Genomic DNA, 15,000 nt, shown 5'->3' with positions numbered 1-15,000 from the left:
TTACTCCGCCGTCCTCGGCAAGTTCTATTAAGCGCTTTACGATCCTCATTAATTCACATGACTTCTAATTAGATGACTCTAGATGAGTGAAAGCAAAGGACGAGTCATCGCAATAATGACGATCAGCGGACCACCGAGGAAACAATAGTACGAATCGATACTCCATGAGTGTGGTTTAATTACGAAAATTTCTTAATCACTAGCAACGGCTATGCTACACTTAGACACGCTCAACAAATCTAAACGACTCTATCATACGCAAATAAGAAATCTTTCATTATCGTGACGGTTTGACGCAACTTTGAATCTCTCAGAACTAGTGGCACCAATGTTTAAGTATGCAACAGCCATGAGAGACATTCACGAGATTTAAACGTTTTACAAGCATCTACAATTGTCATATCTTACAAATTGAACCTCAGCAGACACAATCTCGGTCATAATCATAATCGCTGGAAGGCTACCTTACCGATCTCTCCCCCTAACCCAACGCCCCCGCCCCTTCTCACTCCTTCCATCTTTCTATCTGTGTTATTAGAGGAAGAGAAGTAGAACCAACACGTGTACCCTCTCTCATGTGTTTCCTTAAACGTTTCAAGTAATTTTGACCGTGATTGAAAGTAAAGTAAAAAAAAAAACATATTCTATTTTTACGTGTACAGTACTATTTTAAACCCTGATCGCACCTTACAGATACATGCTAGACTCGAGATGCGATCATAAAATTGCCTCAAGATGATATCAGAGTTAGTCACATGGCTTCAAAGGCTCGTCCTGCGCAGCCCCGTTTGTTCCAGATTCATTTTTCTCAGGCAAACCTGTTGGATTTATTTAGAAGATAGAATTTTAACAGAACGATCCAAAATTTAATATTGCTACCCCGTATCTTGAACAAAACACAAATCTCCCAACCTTGTGGAAAGAAAATAAAGAGGAGACAACTCTAGCTACAATGTACACTGTGCCCCAAACCCATCTATAATAAGAACAAAATATTTCGGAATTATTCCTCGGACTCTAGCAACAGTGAGCACTGTTCCCCAAAATTCATCTACAATATAAAGAAAATATTTCAGAATTATTCCTCAGGTCGTGATTTAAAGCCTTATCCCGTTACAAACTCAAAAATGTTTTTAATGCTTTCCATGTCATATGTTTTCTTATATGTTTAAGAATCTGCACCTAAAGATAGTTTTCTAATTACACTTTGAGGTATAAGCCAGCACTTAATAGATTAACCTAACTAATTGTTCGCAAATATTGTATAATTAAATTCAATCTATCTGTGCAATTATACAATCAAATTACGTCGATAAACACGCTATACTTAGGCTGAAGAGCTACAACAGCGGTCAACTGCGTACCTCAAATCAAAGTAATGACTTCCATTTTCTACTTTGTTATTAAATAAATCAATCAATAAATAATAAACAACGATTAGAGGTAGCACATCAACATTCCTGGTACAATTGGACTTTGGAAATGTTGGTTTTCCGGAGAGGAGAAAGCCGGAGTATATGTACCAAGCAAAAACGTCTCGGAGCAAAGGAGAGAACCTCATATGGCTACGATGCCGGGATTTAAACTCGGGTCACATTGGTGAGAGATCGAGAGATGGATGCTCTCACCACTGCGTCATCCCTCGATCCCCTCCCTTTCTATATATATATATATTTAACAATTATTCTTTGAAATCAAGGTGAATAGTGGCAAAATATTTACCGAGCCGCGAAAGCGGCGAGGTAAATATTCTTAAAGCCACTATTCACCGAGATTGAAAAGAATAATTGTTTTAGTATATACACACGAAGTGATCTCAACAAAATCAGAGAGGAAACCATTTAAAAGTACAATTTGATTGACAGATCAAATCACGCGTAAGTTTAAAAATAGATCTTTGCAGAATTTTCAAACATGGCAATTCACAAGTTTATCATTTCGCAAACAACAGCGTGAAGGCTTAAACGGAAACGCTAAAAGTTTGAACTGTTTCTTTACCTGAGAAGGAAAGTAGAGCTTTGATGTTTTCTGTTGACACGTCAAGTTTATAGCCAAAAGGGTTTGTTGTGTCGTTCTTCGCATGAAGTGCTGACAAAAATGGTGGCTCAGTTGCTCGAGGTAAGACGTCGTCTTCCTGTATCATTCTTTTTCCTGTTTACTTGAAACGTAGAATTTCTGCAAACATTTCCTTTTAAATTTGTTTGTCATAAATGAACTTCGATTTTTGAGCCCAAATTTTCTTGTTAGAAAACGCTGAGTTCACGAAACGGCTTCTTCTTCGCGAATGCACGGGAGTTGTAAACAATCCATCGAGCACAAAACTCAGCTACAATAAATTGAAAAACGCCGTATAATATCGCGTATTGAATCCTTCCAAGACTGTTCTTGCCTTAAAAAAAGTCAGCCCCAGGATTTTGTCGACTTTTAAAAGATCGTTCTCTAAAAAAATGGGAAAAACACCGAGCTCACACATTATCCACTCGCTAGGAGGTGAATATTGTTGAATAGTCCGAGATAGCGAACCAATCAGATTGCTTAAATCACCAAGATCACTGAGTGTGTATATACTAAATATATATATACACCCGTTTTCAAAAAGGTTTTCATAGAGAGAGATATATAGATAGATATATACTTTATTCTCTTGCACGTGCGCCCGTGTGCATTTTGCACTTCTTATTGTCCAACTTGTGAAAAACTCGGTTCAACGATAAATTTTTTCTTCGTCGGGTTTTTTGTTCCAATTTGACATGTCGTTTTGAGTTTGTTTTTTTTTAGAAAAATACATGCGCCCTGCGATACAAATTTACAATGGCGAATTATATAGCTGATTTTGGGAATGAGGAAAACATCCCGCGAAGCAGCCGATCCGCGAGTTATCGGCGTCACCGAATTAGTAGGCCAAATACCATGACATCTGTAGCAAGTGACGAAGCAGTTTCATTGATTGAGTGTATTAAAAAATGCGCTGTCCAGGGGCGTGCTTAAGAGAAACTGTAAACTAACTTGACAGCATTTGCTAGCCGAGAGTTTATTCTGTCTTCAATGAGACGTTGCCTTACAGGCCGTGATTTTACACGCAAAAAGGCTGAGAAATTAAGATATATGACCAGCTCATCATGGTTATGATAAAGTCTGCTTTTATGAACCTCGCCAACGTCTTAGTCCGTTTTAATCAACTGCTATAATATTGTTGCTCCTTCCCACATATCCAATATGGACATCCACCGTTACATCCAGTCCTTCTCAGCGGTTTAGAAAACACATTTTTTTTCATTTCATCTGCGTTTTTCCCCTTATCCTGTAAAGACAACAATTCTTTGACCTATAAGTGACCGAATTCCTCATTCTTTAAGTTTCAAGAGAATGCAAATCAAGAGAATTGCAGACAATACTCTTGCATTATTTTTTTAATTGACAAATTGGAACAAAGAACCTGACGAAAAGAAAATTTATCGTTGAACCAAGTTTTTTCACAAGTTGGACAATAACAAGTGTAAATGCACACGGGCGCACGTGCAAGAAAACAAAAGTATATATCTATCTATATATCTCTCTATATGAAAACCTTTTTGAAAACGGGTGTATATATAAATATATATATATATATATATATATATATATATATATATATATATACACTACCACAAGTGAAGAGTAAAACAATATGTTTTTCGTCTCTCACCTATATTTCGGCCGTGTTAAACGGCCTTCATCAGGGTGAACACACCTGATGAAGGCCGTTTAACACGGCCGAAATATAGGTGAGAGACGAAAAACATATTGTTTTACTCTTCACTTGTGGTAGTGTATTTATTGAGTTGTGAAGGGAGTGTCTTCTAAAAGATGCTTGTGATAGGTTATATATATATATATATATATATATATATATATATATATATATATATATATATATATATATATATATATATATATATATATATATATATATATGCATCTAGCCGGATTTATGAAAACCGTACCATCGGACACCAGCAGCCCACACCTTAAACTGACTCAACTAAAGTAAATATGGCCAAGACACTCAGCTCTTACCCATGGTTCTCTTAAGTTGACTCTCTTCTTGGTTCCTGATTAGCAAAAGAAACATTCCAGTCTATCAAAAAGACACTCTGGACTTGTCCATACACTCTAGCTGCTTAAAGGCCCTGAATGACGGAGGACGCTTGAGACTTAAGCAAGTTCTAAGCAGAGAAATTCAAGGTTAAATCACCCCCCCTGACTTCCTCCACCCCCCCCCAGCCTAGCACGTGCTTGAGGGGAATGCTTTCATTGGCCAATGGGCCTCAAACGTTACAAGAATTTGACATGACAAACTAAAGGCAGACATGACCAGTGCACTGACTCTCCCAGACCAGGACTAACGGAAGGTACAACGCTCTTGCAGCACCCTACCCCCCTAGCGATTGACATGGAGGCCCCTTTCCAACTCATGGCGAGTTAGCTCAGGGACTGACCTTGTCAATGAGACCAACCAGGACAGCAAGCCCCCGATGTTTTTTCTCACCGCAGTGACCAGAAAGCTGGCTATCGCCAGCTTTCTGTGCGAATATTCTGGTCCATTTTGAGGTATGTTTTCAAAAATTCGGCTAGATGTTGACGACAAGTGCTGTCTTTTCCAAGAAGGAGGTCACCTCGGGCCAAATCTGCCCCCTCCCGACCCAGTTTCGCCCCATTTCTCCCCTCCCGACAGCATTCAACGACATCATCTAGCCGGATTTATGAAAACCGTACCATCGGACACCTGCAGCCCACACACCTTAAACTGACTCAACTAAAGTAAATATGGCCAAGACACTCAGCTCTTACCCATGGTTCTCTTAAGTTGACTCTCTTCTTGGTTCCTGATTAGCAAAAGAAACATTCCAGTCTATCAAAATGACACTCTGGACTTGTCCATACACTCTAGCTGCTTAAAGGCCCTGAATGACGGAGGACGCTTGAGACTTAAGCAAGTTCTAAGCAGAGAAATTCAAGGTTAAATCACCCCCCTGACTTCCTCCACCCCCCCCCCCCCAGCCTAGCACGTGCTTGAGGGGAATGCTTTCATTGGCCAATGGGCCTCAAACGTTACAAGAATTTGACATGACAAACTAAAGGCAGACATGACCAGTGCACTGACTCTCCCAGACCAGGACTAACGGAAGGTACAACGCTCTTGCAGCACCCTACCCCCCTAGCGATTGACATGGAGGCCCCTTTCCAACCCATGGCGAGTTAGCTCAGGGACTGACCTTGTCAATGAGACCAACCAGGACAGCAAGCCCCCGATGTTTTTTCTCACCGCAGTGACCAGAAAGCTGGCTATCGCCAGCTTTCTGTGCGAATATTCTGGTCCATTTTGAGGTATGTTTTCAAAAATTCGGCTAGATATATATATATATATATATATCTGTCTGATTTTAGAAAAAGGTACCTATCTCAGAATCCCAACCATTGGCTAGTGTAGCTTTCTAACTCACTGTCGTACCGGAACGGTCAAGCAGCAAACAGTAGTTTTCAACAACAACAACGATTTATTTATTAGCGAATGATAAAATGGTGCTATACAGTGACACCCCTTGCCTAAGAACCTATATTTTAAGAACCTGTTTAGTCTAGAAATTGAAACAATTTCTTAGTTTCTAAAATCTCTGAAAAAATTTGCCTGTACCCTTGGGCAAAAGTTAGATCAGTCACTGTTCAGAATCCTCTTTGAAGACATACCTGCATTATCGCTCTAACTGGACTGTTTAAATGCCAATGAGGTCAATACTTTAGCTTTTCTTTATATGGTCATTTTTACATAACGTCTTATTTGGTGTGCAGATTTTATATGAGGAATAAGCTGAACCACTAAATTCTCTTGGCTATATTGTATGTTTCTTATTCAGAACATAACCTATGTAAGAACCTAAATAGCCTTAACCTGTACTAACTACCATTTATATATTAAAAAGAATAACCTGTTTAGGATAACTTTGAAAAATCCAGGTTCTTAGTCTCTTGGTACGTTTTACTGTAAGACAAAGGCAAGGCGAAGGAAACTGAGGTGCTACGTTAAAGAGGAAGCTAATTAGGACACACGATTAATGTTCAAGTGAAAGGTATATAATGATAACCTTCAATCGTCAATCTCGCTCCCCTCTTGGATACATGGTAGGGCAGCATAAAAACGCTCGGCACGTTCACTTAAATATTTTCTAGCTAGATTTAGACACTGCTGCTTTACATCTTCACGAATTGGCCTTAGTTCCTGCCTCAGTGTGGTCAGTAGGTCTATTCGCAGTGGAGTTGCTTGCCTTTTCTTTGTGTACGAAACTAGCCTGGGTTGCTGTTTTGGGTCAATAGTGAAACGCACGAAGGCGCAGTCGGGATGATCTACAACTTTTAGATTGCCCCTGTCATCAGGCTGTTCCCCAATTCCAACATTAATCCACGCGATTTCTTTGACCTCAAATTTCTCGTGCTGTAAATCTTCGTTTCTACTGACGTATTTTAACTTTAAAAATGACTTGTAGTCCTTTATCATGTCCAGACCTACCCAATAGACCTTGACGTTTGATAAACCACTGCTGACTAGAACGTTTTCCCAGTCTTTGGGTGTTTCAATTTTCTCTTGGGCGTTAAAAACTTTTTGAATGTTTCCAAAATATCTATCGCACACACTATACGAGTGGCCCTCCAACAAAAATTTTAAGTCTGTTCGTAGGAAGTCTCCTCTTGTGACCAGGTCATCCATATAAAAAAATAGAAAGTTTTGCTTAAACTGAGCCGGAGAATTGTCACACCACACTATAAGATGGTCATACCTGTCTCGGCCTTGCTCCGTCTGAAGTTTTTTGAGAAAATAGTCCAAGATTGAGATCACTTCATTTGGGCCTACACCAGCAATAGACTCGTCGTACATAAAACAGTGTATAACCTCCTGGTTTGCGCAGTATATACCCATTAGGCTTGTTCTGAGCTTTTTTGAGTAATACCAGTCTTGAGAAGACACCTTTGGTGTAGGTAAGCTTTTGTGAAAATCCATATGCAAAGTAAGCGTTTTCGAGGCCATTTTAGTCCATGCAAAGGGGCCTGACTACGTGAGGCTTAACACATCGTGCCCTCTTTAACGCAGTACTCAGTTTACTTTGAAACTTATGTCTTCAGTTATTTACAGCTTGCGCTAGTGGCTCGATATTAAAAAAAAAACACTACCGTTATCACTTACGTTTGCGACAGTCATTGGAAGAGAAACTTAAGAGAGCGCGCGCAGGTCTTGCACACAGTTGTCTTCACATTAGGGACCCTAAGCAAAGACGACTTTGAGCGATGCACGTCAACCGGAAGTGAGGCCTTCTCTTCTTTTATATGCCTTGACGCTAAAAAATTTGTATTTCTAAGTTTCTTTTCTCTTATAAAGACGATTTGCCCGGGATTTTGAACCCATCCACTGCCCAATGTTGCAAAAAGCCCACTTCCGGTTGACGTCCGTCGCTCAAAAACGCTGTTGCTTAAGCTCCCTTTTGGAGCCAAGAGTCACGTTTGCGGCAAACGGCAAACGTGAATTTGTACCACGTGACCAAGTGTTCCCTGTTTCTTGTTGTGAAATTCTCAACTTGAATCTGACGTTTGCTCTTTTCCGTAAAAGAGACTCTAAATATCTCTGTTCAGTCTGCCATGGCTCACGGTTTCCTGTACTTTTTTGAACTGGAATTGAATGTGTTTAAGTGAATCTTTTTCCGTGATGCGGTGTGTATTTTGTATCAGTACGGGGACTTTTTTATGTAATGAATAATTAAAAGGGATGACAATTCGAGGAGGGCGATTTTTTTAAAACAGATATATAACAAATACGCAACCCTTTTCCGGATTCAGGCCCATGTTTCGTGGTAGGAGGGAGGGCTACCCACCTATCATAAGGCATAGGAAGGTTGTACTTTCCTCAAGTTAACAAAGCCTTGATCTGAGACATGCGATTAGCTTTGGTAGGCTAAGGTAATAGGCCCTTTGCAGCTAGTCATTCACGTGGTACAAAACCGCCGTGCTGGAGAGCAAAAGTCGCACTGGGACAAGACTAACAAAGAAAATTACCACTTAAAATTATGCCGGTATGTCTTTTGTTTGTCTTGTCCCAGTGCGACTTTTGCTCTCCAGCATGGCGGTTTTGTACCACATGAATGGCTAGCTGCAGAGGGCCTCTTACTAGTGTCATCAAATCGCAAACTACAAAGTTACCCACCTTCTCTCAAATCAACTCGAACTCAGCAAGTACAAATTCTTTCAACACTTTATTCACCTTAACTATACTGAGTTTTACATTTTCTTGACCCTCAAGCTAAAGCAAAGAGGAAATCAGCGTCGACAATCCATCTGCTAACTTTCATCTGTACACCCATTGACCCGTTTCTTAGACAGAACAAACATGTCATACTTTAAGGCAGCATATCTCCTTTCGCCCTCAATTAAATGATTTTGACGTTCTGTTCTTATTCTTTGAAGTTCTTCTTCATTACTGGCGCCGTCCTCGGTTGCGCCGTTTGTCATTCGTCCTATCGTGTTTAAGGTCCTGTCACAAACCTGACATGTGTCTTCTCGTGGTTTTCGAAAACCCAACCTGCTGCCGAGATCTTCGTTGAACACGTTCCTGAAGGTAGTAAAACTTATAACAGGACCTTTGTTTTTCTTTCCCAAACGTGTCGAGGTGAAATTCGGGTAATGTCTAGTAAACTCTCTCCACATTCTTCGCATAGTTGTGGGGGTATCAAAAAATTGTTTTTCCGTTCGCGCCCTTCTGTAGTGCGAGTGGTTTGCCGAATGGGAACAGATAAACTCTGTTACTTGTCTCCTCGCATCTTCCGTCAATTTGCGCGGTCTGTTACTGTGCCTACCCCGTTTATCGGGGTCAATAGATAAACAGTCACAATCCATTTTCTCTAAAAGGACTTTAATTTTTTTGGGCGACACTCCGTAGCATTTCATGAAGGCGATTTTGCACACAGGGCCTAAAGCTGGGATAATGTAGGTTATTTTTCTGCGTCCGCTAGGAAATAGTTCCACTTGCATAAGTTTCGATATCACGTAATTTTGTTCATTGTAGTTTCTAGATCTATAGAAAGCTCTACCTCGTTCCTGTCGAATAACCTGCCTCGCAGTCTCTATGCCATTCTTTAAAAGACATCCACCGTTGCAGCAGACCAAATTGACCGTGTCAACGTCGCGATAGGCGGCATTTTTTCTCCTTGACGGTGTTTGCTTCCTTGAAGAGTACCTTTTATCCATTTTGAATCTAGTTTTTCTTCTTCCCCGTTCAACCGAGGAGGCTGTTGGTGGTCCATGACGGAAATGCCTCCATTGATTCTCCACGTCAAAGTCATACAAAAATCGGGATCGGTCGGGAGCTGACTCTGCTTCACTGTTGGAAGCTGCAGCATAAGCCATTTTTTTTTAAAAAAAACTATCGACAAGCAGGAGCGACAAGCTTTGTTCGAATCTTCAGTTCTACTTCAAGTTGTACAAAAACGCGCATTAGTGTTACGTAAAAAGGGAGACGCCACCGTTCCACTGCTCGTGCAAAGTTTAGAACTGGCACAAAAAACGACTGAAAAATCGTTTATTTATTTATTTTTTTTTACACAGGGGGATTAATTAGTTAGGTTTTGCGCTTGCAGCCGTTTTAAGATTGGAGAGTATGGTAGATCACGTGACTGGTTCTTTTAGCGCGCCTCGCTTTGAGGCAGAGAGTAAGCTTTTTTTGAAGGCTTATTTCTCGGAGGGGGTGAATTTTGCAAGAGAGAAAAACTGTGCATATATAAGTATGGAACATAAACTACGCGATGGAAGGGGTTTCAGGTCAGTGAAAATCGTTGTATTTTTGCTTAAGGACAGCAAAGTCAGTAGTTCTGGCATGGCTGCGCTGAGAGAGACGAGAAGTACTGGGACGGGTGAGTATTTGTACCCAGAGACGTGGCTATTTTTAGCTGTCGTCCGCATCCACTGTTACCCAGGGAAAGTGGTCTACGCGTGAAAAAGTCAGATTGATTGTTCCACGAAAGCACACGTAATTATCGTAAGTTTTTGTCGTCGTTAGAATTGCAATCGCCACAATTGAAAAAGACACCATATTTCACATCCCTGATGAGGGCTCTGCAGTTCTTGATTTATTGTTGTTGTTGTCGTTATTATTTTTATTATTGTGATTATTACTATCATCAACATCTGAGCCTTTGCATTGTGCTTTCCTTAAGAAAAGCTTCACAAAGACTGAGACTAACCCTTAGTCTTAAGGTATTGACTTCAGTTTCTAGGTCTTCGTATTCTGAGAGTTTTTCAGTGACCTTAACAGAGGTGGTCTTGTCTAAACGCTTTGTAACGTAGTTTGCACGTCATGTTTTCGTGATCTTAGATGACAATGCATATGTCTGGTCTTCAAGTAGCGAATCCTTGGTCGGTGTGTATTTGCATCTTCCTTAGAAATGTAACATCTTCATGTTCTACAACTGTCTGTTGGCTTAAATAGATCATACCATTTTCCTGGCATCTTTTAATTAAGAATTTGTTCATGCTTAGCGTGCGTATATCGAGTTATGGATGCACGCGGGAAGTTTGGAGAGCACGAAAGATGCGTAAGAGTTGCACGAGGCGATAGCCGAGTGCAACTCTAGCTTCTTGAGTGCTCTCCAAACTTCCCAAGTGCATCCATAACTCGATATACGCACAGCTAAAAGCATGAGCAAATTCTTTTATAACATAGCTGACAAAAATGCTTGCTTTTTGATTAACTGCAAAATTCTCGTAACACGCTACAAAATAACAAACGGTTCTATTGGCTGATTACAAACACGCCACAATCGTCTAGTTTGAATGAAAATATTCTTTCTGTAAAAGTGAGAAAGAAAATTTGCTTCTTTATTCGTTAACGATCAATGGAAACTAAGCAGAAACAAAGGTAAAAGAGTCTTAAAGTTCACCTAAAGTTAAAATACTAACATGTTCGTAAGAAGTCGTGGAGTATGGTTTGGATTTGCTGAAAAGATGATTTGCTGAAAAGAAAGTTTTGCTCAGCGAAACACAGAAAACATGTTTTTAGCGAAGACGACTGTCATCCTTCTTTAAACTTATATTCATCTACGAACATTGGCTGGTCATTACGGCTTCTTGAGAAGACCTGGCAGCAGTTGTTTTTGTGAGTAGTAAATTTATGTCTTCTTGTGTAATCTGTGTTGTTATTGCGAGAGAAATTTTCCTGCTTCAGTCGGATTGTCCGGATAACAAAGTGCATAACAAACTTAAAAACAACAATAAAAACGGAAATTTTGCCTTTAAATGTTGTTGATGACCAGTTGGTGTCTGTTCTGTTCCCAGTGAATGTCTTTCGGCCAAAATTTGCTGCAGCTGGTCTTCGACAAATTTGCGAAACGCGGGACTTGCGAGTTTTTTGTAAATTCGGCTTCATTTTTGTTGCTTGTTGGATCAGGACCTAAAAGGTCAATGCCGATAGAAAAATTGGGCAGTTCTTCGCTGGTTTCTTCCGTATTTTAAAGAGAAGGAAAAGTGCATTGCAGCTTAAAAGTCGACAACTTTGCAGCCAGGTAAAAAAAAAATGCTCACGTCATCTTATTTACGCACGGGCGTGCGTAAATAAAGATTTTGTTCATAGCGGCTCAATAGGACTTATATAGGGCAAGCACGCGCGCTATGTTATAATATGATATTATAATTCTGCCATATCTTCCAATGAATGCACTTGCGGCCCGATCATGGCTATGGATAAACCCAGAGCCCGGAGCACTAGCCTGTTCCAGGTGTTCAGATAGTAGAGTACAGCGTTCAAATGGTGGGGAGTCAGTTAACACGCTCTACTGTCTGAACGCCTGGAACAGGCTAGTGGAGCACTTGTTTATTTTTTGTGAATTTCTGGAGAATGAAGGGCAGTGGGGGTGGGGGGGGGGGGAGAGAAAGGCACTTATTTAAAGTGGGCTTCTCTCCTTCTTATACAGCACTTGTTATAATACATAAATTTATTGGAGATCCATGTACTGTATACTGTATATTTTGTAAGGAGAGGTGTTAAGGAAAAGGGGGCTGCAATAGTAAACCCTTCTTTGATTATTATTATTTTCCAATATGGTCACTTTATTGAAAAGGCAAGTTAGTGTCAAACTTAATACTGCTATCGATCCCAGTGGATCAGTTAATCCCCACAAGACGAGAAAATAGCACAACTTTTTGTGTTATTCCTGATAAGAATTTCCTTTTTTCCTCATCATTCCAGTAAACTCTATTACGTTGACAATTACGGTACTTGCATGTAGTCTTGTCAAACTTAACTAACCCTGTGGTTCAATTAATTCAATCCTGGCTGAAAGTTATACTGTACAAAGTAATTCTTATGGATGAAAATGGCACAAAACGTCCCATTTGTTTATTTTGTTGTTCAAATGGCAGTCGCCGGAAAGAGCTTTAAAGAAGCTGTAAATGCATTGATTTATCCTATCGACCTCGTTTACTTGCGTTCTAACGGAATCTACGAGCTAAGAACACCGAAAATTGACATACATCGCCAAGTTCATAAGCAGTAAGTGTTTTACAATGAATAAGTTGTATAGTTTCTTGTGAGCGAAGTGTAAAGTACCTTTCTTGAATGTGGCAGACAATCTACCAAACAAGTTCATGGCTGAGATGACATATTGCGGCGAAGACCAGCTGCTGTCACAAGTACTTAAAGAAATTGACCTCCTCCCACAACTGTTCTTCGCGTTCATCGTCAGCAATGACAGGACAGTAATTTCCTTAAATTCCCAAAGCTATTCTCGTTCAATTTCATCTAATTATTTGTCCTTCGTTAGTGATTTTTTCTTCACTTTTCTTCGTAACAGCCACCCGTTTCGTATATGTAGTGTTTGCTTAAAACCGCACGGCCAAAATGAACTTTGTCTGCCGAACAACTTCGATAGTGATTCTTTGGATTTACTTTTCGATATCTTGGAGTGGAAGGTATGCCGCTACCTATCTTTTTCAGAAAGTGACCTCGTATCTCTCGTACGATTATGCGGTTTTTTGCTTATAAGAACTGAGATACTACACGCATTTCTAGTTCAGTTGTTACCAGTCCGCGAAGTGAAGTTCTCGCAAAGTGGGCCAATGTTTGTATATGAACTCTACAGAAACGGCTTTTTGAAAATAGCCCAGCTGTATTCGCAAGGTGTTGTCCATCCAAACTTTTATAGCGTTTTACAAACCTGCCCCAGTTATCGACAAGTCAAACGCAAGCTGCATAGCTTTCAACGTTTCGACAAGTTTGCGAGAAGAGACGCTTTTCCTTCGGGTAGGTTCAGATTTCCTATTTGGGATAGTGGAAAAGAAGAGTGCCTTTTTCCCCCGTGATAGCGACATTTAATATCCGTTCTAGCTGGTATAAAGTGCTACTCAGCTAATACAAAGTTCAGCAAGGCAAAGTAAATTAAATAGCTTTATCGTTGTCTTTTCGGGCGAGGGAAAGTTTTCCGAGTATTCTGTTTTTGCCCTATAGTTTGTTTGGAAAACTTTTGGCCGCTCTTACATTTTCTCCTATTAGCAAGATGAAGTTTTCCGATTGTTACAGAGATGTTTTGGTATCCGTCCTATAGCGTTGGAAACTTCAGCTTGAAAATAATGTATGGTTAAATGAAAAAGCGCAATATATCTGCTTTTGACACTTATTTGTGTTGGTTTGTTCAGTGTTTATGATAGGTTTTCCGTTGTTCGTTTGGTCCAGAAAGGTTTTCTAAGTATTCTGTTAACTTGTTGTAGACAGATTGTTTGGACAATATTTAGCCGCCTTAGTATATTCTTTCCTACTAGCAAGGTGAATTTTCCAATTGTTACAGGGATGTTTGTTACCCGTCCTGTACGGTCGGAAACTTCAGCTTGAAATGACTCTAAAAAAGAGTTAAAAAACGATTTTTTACTTTCAAGCGTAGTATGTTTTGATTTGTTAGAATGGGAAATGGGTTAGGAGCAAACCCAGTTTCAAAATGGCTGCACATGTTCCTGTATAATATTAATTCGACAGTGTAAAAGTCAGCAATGATTGTAAAGGTAGTTAGATCTCTAGCTGCCAATAACCGTCTTATTAAAGTGATAGCGCCATTTGTTAACGCTCCGTGAAGCGGAAATTTACTGCTCATACCATTGGGAATTGCATCAATTCCGGTTCCGATTCCATTCATTCAGCTCAAAAACTTCCTCGCGAGAGGCGACAGACGGATTAACACACAAAAGAAGGCTTGATTCAAATCTGTGAATGAGTCTACATTTAGTTCCAGGAGCATGATTTCAATAATTGAAAGAGTAGAAATTACCAGGAAGCAAAAAAGATACCTTTTTGGCGCTTTAAAGTTTTGTTTGGTAAAGTGAAAAATGGATGAAAAGTAGACAATATTGACGTTAAAATGTTTTCACCCGAAAGCTTAAAATACCCGCCTTTTTTTCTAAAAAGGTATCTTTTTTTAACTTCTCACCTAATCGACTAGCATTAACAAAAAAGGTAACAATTTTGCATGTTGTTCTACGAAAAATGTATGCAGAAAGTTAATTTTTCTGCTCTTTTCAAGTAGCAGAGTTAATCTTTTTGTAAAAAAGCAGAATTGCCGGAACCTTTCACTGATTGGTGGGGAACCCGCAGAATGTAAACACCGCGGAAAATACCCTTTTTAAATTTTTCAAGCAATGAAGACATTCTTGGTAGTCTCAACACTTCTAGACTGCTTTTACATCGAGTTACACGAGGGGCACCCAACGACAATTTTCGGAAAAATATCTGTTCGGAAGACGATTTGAGGTCTAGAATTTTCGGAACATTTGTTGTAAAATTTCTTGCTTGCCTGCCTCTCCTAGGATTTTCGAACACCTAAAAAATGGTAAAATTGCCCATTTTCAACGGATTTTTACCCTAAAAAGGTCACCTAGAATTTTCGGGAGGCTTTTTTCTGGCTGAAATTTTCAAACAGGTAAGTTTTGATCCCTAAAATTTTC

Source organism: Porites lutea, chromosome 4 (assembly GCF_958299795.1).
Source record: "Porites lutea chromosome 4, jaPorLute2.1, whole genome shotgun sequence".
NCBI lineage: Eukaryota > Metazoa > Cnidaria > Anthozoa > Scleractinia > Poritidae > Porites > Porites lutea.
Note: the sequence above shows the minus strand (reverse complement) of the source record.